Genomic DNA, 8,172 nt, shown 5'->3' on the forward strand with positions numbered 1-8,172 from the left:
TAAAATAACCAACTTTTCTTGAAAATGTAACAATTTAATTAGTTGAAATATAACAAAATAATAAATATGAAATTCCAAACTGGCACGGAAAGAGATTGAACATTTAGCTTATCACAATTGAAATTTTCTTCTAGTTAACTAAACAAAGAATTCATCGTATGATGAAAGAACGTATATTTCATCATTTAATTCAGCAGCTGGGAGAAAACTATTTGGCAGAAGTCGTCAATTAAAACTCTTACTTTAGAGCATCAATAACGGACTTTAGACAACCTCCGGATATTTCCTATGACAAGTTTGTTTAACCTCGTAAAATAATCTCATATTTTGATTGGATAAGAGGCCGGTTTTTTTATTCCGTGGAAATGAACTACAGCGGAATAAATACAATCCGCAGAATAAATACAATTGCAGATTACGAGAGTCTTATACGAAAAAAAAAATCATCGGAGCAGGGAAGATGGATGATTGTCTTATTATATTATGAATCCATTTTTTTCTCCCCAGAAAAACTTTCTTTATTGATATTGATAAAAAAATGACAGAATATAGAAATTTGGAGGAAGATAATGAAGTTATGTGTCACTTGGCTTAGAAGAGACTTTACACATACAGTAAAATTACTCCTATTTTGACCATGATCACAATATTATTCTGAAGTTACAGCTTTTTGTATCAAATAAACATTCTCTGAAAGGGCAAATAAAAAGGGGGGGGGGGGGGGGAGAATTACGTGAAAATAAATTGATGAAACATAATATATAATTTAAATGCGGAAAACTGTCAGATGCAGTTATATGTTATTGAAGTAAAAGTTATGTAGATTGATAATGTATATTATACCCTGTTTTATCTATGTCCTTGAGGAAGATATTCAAGTTAAAATATTGTCAGTAAGGTTGTTAGACACAGCTCAGACCTCATGTCCTCATGTTTGCACATCCCTTGTTTCAGCAGTATCTTTGTGTCAGCAGTGCCCTGGTGTTAGTAGTGCCCTTGTGTTAGCAATGCTCTTGTGTCAGCAGTGCCCTCATGTTAGCATTGCCCTTGTGTCAGCAGTGCCCTCGTGTTAGCAGTGCCCTCATGTCACCAGTGCCCTTGTGTTAGCAGTGCCTTCGTGCCAGCAGTGCCCTCATGTTAGCAGTGCCTTTGTGTCAGCAGTGCCCTTGTGTTAGCACTGCCCTTGTGTCCAGCAATGCTCTTGTGGTCAGCAGTGCCCTCGTGTTAGCACAATCCCTTTGTGTCAGTATTGTCCTCATGTATCACTGCCTTGTGTTAGCTGTGCCTTCGTGTCAGCAGAGCCCTCGAGTCAGCAGTGCCCTCATGAAAGCATTGCCCTTGTGTCAGCAGTGCCGTCATGTTAGCACAGCATTTGTGCCAGCAGTGCCTTATGTTAGCACTGCCCTTGTGTCAGCAGTGCCCTCATGTTAGCACTGCATTCCTGTCAGCAGTGCCCTCATGTTGGCACTGTCCTTGTGTCAGCAGTGCCCTTGTGTCAGCAGTGCCCTCATGTCAGCAGTGCCCTCATGTTAGCAGTGTCTTTGTGTCAGCAGTGCCCTTGTGTCAGCAATGCTCTTTTGTCAGCAGTGCCCTTGTGTCAGCAGTGCACCCTCGTGTTAGCACATCCCTTTGTGTCAGTATTGTCCTCAGGTTATCACTGCCCTTGTGTTAGCTGTGCCTTCGTGTCACCAGAGCCCTCGAGTCAGCAGTGCCCTCATGAAAGCATTGCCCTTGTGTCAGCAGTGCCGTCATGTTAGCACAGCCTTTGTGCCAGCAGTGCCCTTATGTTAGCACTGCCCTTGTGTCAGCAGTGCCCTCATGTTAGCACTGCATTCCTGTCAGCAGTACCCTTATGTTGGCTCTGTCCTTGTGTCAGCAGTGCCCTCATGTCAGCAGTGCCCTTATGTCAGCAGTGCCCTAGTGTCAGCAGTGCCCTCATATTAGCATTGCCCTTGTTTCATCAGTGCCCCCATTTTAGCTTTGTCCTTGTGTCAGAAGTACCCTTGTATCAGCAGTACTCTCTTGCCAACAGTGCCCTCATTTCAGCAGTACCCTCATGTTAGCACAGCCCTTGTGTCAGCAGTGCCCTCTTGCCAGCAGTGCCCTCGTGTCAGCAGTGGCCTCGTGTCAGCAGTGCACCTTTGTAAGCAGTGCCCTCTTGTCAGCAGTGCTGTATTGTGTCAGCAGTGCCCTCATGTCAGCCAGCCCTTGTGTTATCTTGGCCCAGTCTAATGTTAATATAACATTTATATAGTATTCTAACCTGAATTGGGGTTGGTATTGGACCCAGTTGACCCTAGACATAAGATTCATAGTAATAAGCTTAGTAGTTAACTTTTTACTCATTCATTTTAGTTTGAATTTTAACTGAATAATTTAAAAATGTGTTTTCAAAAAATGATACTTAAATGACGTCAAAAAATTAAAAAGCCATTAACCAGTATCTTTAAATCTTCTAATAACGCTATACATGTTTGCACTGAATATTTTCCAAGCAGATACGTTGGTTGCTTTTTTTTTTTCCAGTTTTTTCACAATTCCTTGCATTCATATTAATATAGAGATAGTCAGAATCTGTATTTTTCTGAGTGATATTTTTTTAACGTGAGCTTTAATTTAGACTCTTAAGTGGATAGCGTAGGACAAGCTCTCCCTCACAATGGCACCAAAGTCATCAAATATTAAAGTCTTCCTTATTTCTAATGTTGCTCACATTTTTTTTAATATGCATATTATATTGGTTTGTTTCTTTTGATGCGGAAATTGAGCAAGTGTCATTTTGTTGTGTATTTTCAGATGTTACGGTCAACAAGGGTTTGAGAAATGACGTGAACGTTTGATGTCGCAGATATTGATAATAATGTTAAATGGTATTTTAGTATTTTATGGTACACATTGGTAATATGTAAGTCATTGCATGAACTAGAGAGAAAATGAACAAAAGTAGATTATGATTGTAATGTAAATTATTGTTTTAAAATAATCGTCATTAAAGTTAAAAGGACAATTTTAATACTAAAATGTCAATGTTTGTGAATAATAATAGTCTTGAGACTGCCTTCAGACATGTTGCTTGGTTAGTTGTGTAAATGCATGTGTTACGTCAGGAAAGGATGTCAGTGTCACGTATCCATTTTAGTTTTCTTGAATTGTATAAAATTAAAACTATTTGTTTTATTTTGTTTACCATCCAAATACCAGTAGATAAACAGGTGTAGAAATTCAGGTGTCTATCTAAGAAGTTAACAACTTGATTGAGGAAGGTTTTGTGTTTGATTTCTGGCCAGGTCATTTCAAAGACCATTGTTATTAATGGTCTCATCACAGGCAGCCAATAGTTGATCGACCACCAAAACAGACAAAATTGGCATAAAAACAAAACGGAAAAACAGATATGTTGTCATATGGTGGCCAGCAACAACAGGATTGTTCTAAATTCTTTGACCCCCTCTGTCTGATATCAGTGTCAGTTGGCAGGATTGTCATCTTGATAGGACTACAAAAAAGCATCGTAAGGCCAATTTTTTTTTATATTTTGGTTTACTGATTTTTTCCAAAAAAAGGTAAGGGGTCGGCGGCGGCAAAAAAAAAAAAAAAAAAAAAAAAGTTTCATAACTATAAATGGTGGTGCCATACATATACATAGTACTTACTAGAGCAATGAAATTAATACATCGCCGATTGTCTATTCCAAAAGATTGTTTTAAATACAAAAAAAAAACTTTTGCTCATATTGCCATTGTTTAAAAAAAACACACATGAAATCTACCAACACGATGACTTTTTTGACAAGTTGGCAAGCGAGCTCTTCAAAAGAATCTGTCATTCTTTGATGTTTACACACTGCCTGTGTAATCTGAATCATCAAAGGTGCCGAAAATCAGCTGACTTGCACTCATTTCTTTATAGATCAGATGTTAAAAAAAAAGTTGTCAAAAAGAGTACACAAAGTCATGTTCAATTTTGCCCATTGTGAAAATATTTTTATCGATAAAAAGCAGGTCAATTTTTGACAAAAAATCTATTAAAAGTAAGTGCGGCATTTTTTTTATTTTGTTTTTTGAAACCCTGTATTCAATCTGCTTTTAAAGACTAATTTTTTTTTTGTTAAATCTGAAAATACTGATCTTGTCAATTGCAGCAGATTTCTCTCGCTCTGTCCTTGAATGTAATTGCTTACGTAATTTGGCGTGGGTTTTTTTTTTGTGTGTGTTCGTTTTTTTTTTTTTACATTTTTACGCATTTCGACCTTCAATGCAGTTGATGAAATATGATCAAAGCCTAATTTATAATTCTGTGAGAATGGCTTGACCCCATTTAACAGACATTCTTTCATAATACACCAATAAACACTTTCCCCAACTTAGCAGACGACAGGGGAAAAAAGAGTCAACTCGGCCCTATACCAACTCGGCACGGGTCAACTCGGCACGGGTCAACTCGGCCCACTTTACAAAAATATATAGGCCTATAACGTATTTACTTTGCTTTGCATGTTGTTAAGGTAAATGATTAATAAGAAATATCTTATTATTATTATATAATTATACATTGTACCTCTGCTTGAAAAAAAGTACATTTAGAAAAAAAAAGTAATTTATTTGTCTTTTGCAGATTCGATAAAATTAATATAGACACAGGCACGATTATCGAACCTGGGAAAATATGAAAAGATTGATTAAAATAACTTCATATTTTTTCTTCCCAGGTCCGAATACTTGTGCCTGTGAATATAGATATAATAAAAATGTGTTTCCTTAGATGCATTTTGTTTGTTAAAGTAATTTTCAAAAAAATATGAAACAAAAACGTGTTTACTTAATAGCATAAGCTTCTAATTAATTGCAGGTGGTTCACTAATCAAATTTGAATGAATAAGTCAATCATAATTATCACCTAAAAAATCGGTATATTTAACATACACATTGATTGAGATAATAATAGCCCGTGACAATAGGAGTCCTTTGATGTCCTTTACCCATTTTTTAGTGGGCCGAGTTGACCCGTGCCGAGTTGGAATAGGGCCGAGCTGACTCGGGGGCCGAGTATGTTTTAGGGCCGAGCTGACCCGGATTCGACGACAGGCTATTCTCGAGTAAAGATAACCGGTTGCGTATCTCATTGTATAAATCGTATGTAAAATAGTCTGGCATATGGTAGGTTTAACAGTTAATTAAAATACTTACCGCGACATTTCTTTGACAAGTCGTTATTAGCAGCGTATTTCAAGACAACACAGAATTTTTTTGGGGGCAGATTTTTTTTTTTTTTTTTTCATTTTCCCAAAATACAGAGTCGGCGGGTCAGTACACCGAATATCAAAAAATAATGGCCTAATTTAAAGTTGGGCATAGTGATACATAGTATAGGTCATAATTTTGCAACTTTCCAGCTTCAGTGGTGGAGGAAAACCTCATTTCTCCATCTGTGCATAGGCAATGTGTAGAACCATTGTCATTCTGCAAGCTAGCTGGATAGCTTCCTTACATGAAAGAATCGAAAGTCCTTGTTGGGATTCGATCCAATAGTGAAGAGGGCATTTAGTACCTTGAAGTCAACGACCTTTACCACTAAAATCCTGATTATTCATTATAAAGAATTTTTGTTGAGGTGGTCTTTTGACACAGTGTTTACTGTAGCTTTACGCTAATATCCTGACAACAAAACATTACAATTATATTGATTTAACTATTGTAATAGGTGGGTAATTCATGCGGGGAGAATAGAGATTTTATGTTGGCAATTGCATGACAATCATTTTAATTGAAAACCATTACCTCGGAAACTTTTGACAAGAACTATTGCATTCATAGAAATTAAGTATATTTCATTTAATTCTTGTTAAAACATGCATACAGTATAGTTTATGTAAAACCTAACATGCCATATGCTTCCATTTAAAACGTGCCTCTCCCCAAAAAATGGTGTCCCTTAAAAAGATTAAAATCTTGTCGTCAAATTAAAATATGTTGTTTTGGTAAAAAGTTTTTTTTTCCATCTCACCTTTTTTGTTCCTAATAAAAATATTTCTTTAGTTGCACCAAAATACAATATCCTTAAATTAATGTTGAACATCCTTTATTTAATGCATTTTTTATACCCTATCAGTTTTATGTTTTTTAAAGCAAAATTTCAGGAAACTGCGTTTGGGGAAATTTAAAAGGGAAAAATTTCTTTCAAATTAAATTTTGCAAAAAACCCCGGGTTTTAAAGTGTCTGGGTTTAAATTTTCATATTATTTAAATGCTGTTTATAAATTGACTTAATATTTTTGTTTGTTTCCCTGGCTTTTCAATATATGATACAAAGTTCTAAATGTCTGTCAGAGTCAACCCACAATGGCGGCCATTTTTGTGTCGCCTCTACGGAGTAGTGGCGACATATAGGGATCACTTCTTCGTCGTCTGTCTGTCCGTCTGTCCGTCCGTCCGTCCGTCACAAAACTTGTCCGGACTACTCCTCATAAACTACTGGTGCAATTTCATTTACAGGAATGATCAGTACCAAGTCTAGTTGTGCATATTGTCAGCATTTTCCGGTTCAATGATTTTTGTCAGAGTTATGGCCCTTTAATAATTTCTAATTTTAAAGTTTGTCCGGACTACTTCTCTTATACCACTAATGCAATTTAAATGAAACTTTACAGGATTGATCTGTAGTTCAAGTCCTTGCGCATATTGCAGGGGTTTTCCGGTTGAATGATTTTTGGCCGAGTTATGGCCCTTTGATAAAAAGGTGTTTTTTTCTGTGTGTTGCCAGATACACAAAAGCTTGTCCGGACTACTCCTCATAAAACTACTGGTGCAATTTCATCCAAACTTTACAGGAATGATCAGTACCGAGTCTAGTTGTGCATATTGTCAGCATTTTCTGGTTCAATGATTTTTTGTCAGAGTTATGGCCCTTTAATAATTTTTAATTTTAAAGTTTGTCCGGACTACTTCTCTTATACCACTAATGCAATTTCAATGAAACTTTACAGGATTGATCTGTAGCTCAAGTCTTTGCGCATATTGCACGGGTTTTCTGGTTGAATGATTTTTGGCCGAGTTATGGCCCTTTGATAAAAAAGGTGTTTTTTTCTGTGTGTTGACAGATACGCAAAAGCTTGTCCGGACTACTCCTCATAAACTACTGGTGCAATTTTATCCAAACTTTTCAGGAATGATCAGTACCAAGTCTAGTTGTGCACTGTCCATCTGTCTGTCCGTCTGTCACAAAATTTGTCCCAACATGAAATTGGCCATCATGAGGCGACAGGTGATTACTGATCGCTCTTGTGATTCCTCGGTCCTTGAGACGAGTCATGTCGATAAACATGCATCTTGAAACTGATTGGTCAATATTTACAATATTTATTTTGGATTTTTTATATTTTGGTAAAATTACTTCAGCGGTTTATATCAGAAGAAAATGATGACATTATAATACTAGGCTATGATATTAAAAATGATAAATTGTTTTAAGATAACATAAAGGTTCGATAGATATCAGTTGAAAATCTCTAGGGAGTTGAAAAGTTAACCTTCAAAAACAGCTTGGTGCAGTTAAAGATGTCTTAAAACGTGTTTGGTATATTGTGTTTAAGTCATCGGATAAACATGACATTGATAGAAAAGAAGGGATTATGACAATAACAACAAATCACCAAGAAATTGACTTTAATACGACCTCCATCTGTTTTCTTGTAATCTTCTTTAATCTGTTTAAATACTACGATATTTTCAAATGTCATCGAGTTATTTGTAGTGTTATAAACGAGGTATCAAGGAATGCATTTTTTTCTTCTTTCTTTAACTTGTCTAAAATAAAATTTCATCGAAATGAACGATGAAATGAATGAAATGATGAATGATGGAAAAAAAAATTCTTCTCAGTAAAATGACTGGAAAAGCAAAACTTTATGAAATATCAAATTTCTAAAGATGTTAATAGATATGAATTTTTTTTACTAGTTATGAATATGGATTAATGATTTGTTAATATTCTCTTACCGTCACATGAACGGTTTTCTTAGATCATTGTGCATGTCTTATCAACAATTTGACTCCAGTTTGTAGAAAAAAACTGAATTTTATTGAAAACTGACAGAAGCTAAAATCAACTATAAAAGCATTAACAAGCCCTGTCCCATTTTTCTTCCACATAGAAATGATGTTGCCAGGATTACTG

At 35.9% G+C, this 8,172-nt stretch overlaps 1 long non-coding RNA gene across 1 annotated transcript in view; it reads left to right on the forward strand.

Moving 5' to 3' along the window:
• Positions 1 to 2,908, forward strand: part of LOC132745033 (uncharacterized) — a 49,888-nt gene extending 46,980 nt beyond the window's left edge. Inside the window, exon 5 of the long non-coding RNA XR_009627778.1 lies at positions 2,797 to 2,908. This is a non-coding gene — a long non-coding RNA (uncharacterized LOC132745033). The remainder of the gene's footprint in view (positions 1 to 2,796) is intronic.
• Positions 2,909 to 8,172: the final 5,264 nt, after the last annotated feature.

The sequence above is a fragment of the Ruditapes philippinarum genome, unplaced genomic scaffold, assembly GCF_026571515.1.
Source record: "Ruditapes philippinarum isolate M1 unplaced genomic scaffold, ASM2657151v2 ctg2120_1_1_1_1, whole genome shotgun sequence".
NCBI classification, from domain to species: Eukaryota; Metazoa; Mollusca; class Bivalvia; order Venerida; family Veneridae; genus Ruditapes; species Ruditapes philippinarum.